Source organism: Oryctolagus cuniculus, chromosome 6, assembly GCF_051225735.1.
Source record: "Oryctolagus cuniculus isolate XC-2025 breed Fujian yellow rabbit chromosome 6, ASM5122573v1, whole genome shotgun sequence".
Classification (NCBI taxonomy): domain Eukaryota; kingdom Metazoa; phylum Chordata; class Mammalia; order Lagomorpha; family Leporidae; genus Oryctolagus; species Oryctolagus cuniculus.
The window spans coordinates 2,445,895-2,448,147 of NC_142872.1; the positions used below are offsets into that span (position 1 = coordinate 2,445,895).

Consider the following 2,253-nt stretch of genomic DNA (forward strand, 5'->3'; position numbering starts at 1 on the left):
TTTATTTGAAAGGCAATGAGAGAGAAAGAGGGATAGGGAGACAGAGAGAGACAGAGACAGAGACACAGAGAGAGAGAGAGAAGAGAGGGAGAGAGATTGATTTTCCCTCTACTTGTTCACTCTCTAAATGGCCACAACCAGCAGGTCTGGGCCAGGCTGAGGCCAGAAGATTCATCCTGGATTCCCATTTGGGTAGCAGGGGCCCAAGCACTTGGGCATGGTGTGCTGCCTTCCCAGGTGCATTAACAGGAAGCTGGATTAGAAGCTGTTCTAACAGCCAGCACTTGAATGGACACTCCAGTGTGAGACACAGACAGCATGTGTGGCAAGGATAACCAACAGCACCACAACACTGGCTCCCACACGTGCTTTATTCCTAGTGTTTTTCACCAGAATGAACTTCTTTGCTCCACCCTTTTACTAGAATTCACAGGATGCTTTAAATCTGAAGATTCCAATTTTGGTATTAAGGGTTTTCTTATATTGTTGCCTTAAAATTGTATTTTAAAAAAATATTTATTGTATTTGGTTTTCTTCAGATAAGAAACTATGTCAAATCAGATCCCCATTAGTGACCATCTGCTTCTGTTAATGTCTCTTTTGTCACTTCCATCATAAACCTGGATTAATCATAAGTTTACCTCTGGAGCCAACGAGCCTTGACCAAAGTTCCCATATGACTACAGGTAAACCATAGTCTGTCACCAGACCCACAATGCTGGTTGCACACTGCTGGTTGCAGGTGAACCACACTCTGTGGCCAGGTGTACACTGCTGGCTGCAGGTGAACCGTGTTCTGTCACCAGGTCCACAGGCTGTTCTTCAGCCAGATGTGCTGCTCTGACAACACAGCTTATATAAATAATTTAATTGCAATTCACAACATGTTTGATGGTGAAGCTGGACACATAGCCAGAAGGGGATTAGATGGACCAGCTCTGGTGCCACAGTCCTTCAATCAGTGCCAATACTGTTCAAGACCTGGAGGCCATGTGGGTCCTGTGTGACCCAGAGTGGAAGGACACCACACAGGGTGTCACTGGGCACTTCAGATGCAAGAGATCCACCTGTTGCTCATTCCCCATTACCCACTGCCTGCCATGCCTGCGCTGAAGCTCCTCCCTACCCCCTGCAGACTGCTTCAGGTCTGGAGCCTTTTCAGCAAGCAGATGTTGAAAGTGAACAATGCCCACTTCACACACCACTGCTATCATCACACTAAATCCTTCTGGATGTTTCTCATCCCAAGCTCAGTGGTGATGACTATTTTCAGCACCGTTCACTCTACAACCTCTGAGTGCAGACATCTTGCCCACCTTCAAAGTGATTGTTTGGTAGCAACTTCATGATTCATGAAAAATGACTTAAGTTGCTTTGTTAGGTTTTCATCTCTCATTTTTTTCTCTGTGTCTTCCCTTTCACAATGCCTTAACTCTGTTGGCTCTAATTCGCCTGGAGAATCCCAGCCATGTTGTGCCTTGGTCTGATTTTGGCATCAGAGTGACACTGGTGTGGTAGAATGAGATTGGGGAGTCCTTTCCTTTCGCCGCCTCGGCCGCAGCCATGAGCATGCTCAGGCTTCAGAAGAGGCTCGCCTCCAGCGTCCTCCGCTGTGGCAAGAAGAAGGTCTGGTTGGACCCCAATGAGACCAACGAAATCGCCAATGCCAACTCCTGTCAGCAGATCCGGAAGCTGATCAAAGATGGGCTGATCATCCGCAAACCTGTGACGGTCCATTCCCGGGCTCGGTGCCAGAAAAACACCTTGGCCCGCCGGAAGGGCAGGCACATGGGCATAGGTAAGCGAAAGGGTACAGCCAACGCCCGGATGCCGGAGAAGGTGAAGTGGATGAGGAGGATGCGGATTTTGCGCCGGCTGCTCAGGAGATACCGTGAATCTAAGAAGATTGACCGCCACATGTACCACAGCCTGTACCTGAAGGTGAAGGGGAACGTGTTCAAGAACAAGCGCATCCTCATGGAGCACATCCACAAGCTGAAGGCCGACAAGGCCCGCAAGAAGCTGCTGGCTGACCAGGCTGAGGCCCGCAGGTCGAAGACCAAGGAGGCCCGCAAGCGCCGAGGAGCGCCTTCAGGCCAAGAAGGAGGAGATCATCAAGACTCTGTCCAAGGAGGAGGAGACCAAGAAATGAAGAGAAACGACGCCCCCTTCTGTCTGTACATAGCAGCCTTGGGGAAGCCGTGGGTCGGTCATCAAAATAAAACACGTCTTTATCCGAAAAAAAAAAAAAAA

At 49.2% G+C, this 2,253-nt stretch overlaps 1 pseudogene; it reads left to right on the forward strand.

The window, feature by feature from the left end:
- The first annotated feature begins 1,522 nt into the window (after positions 1–1,522).
- Positions 1,523–2,253, forward strand: LOC100352118 (large ribosomal subunit protein eL19 pseudogene; annotated as a pseudogene).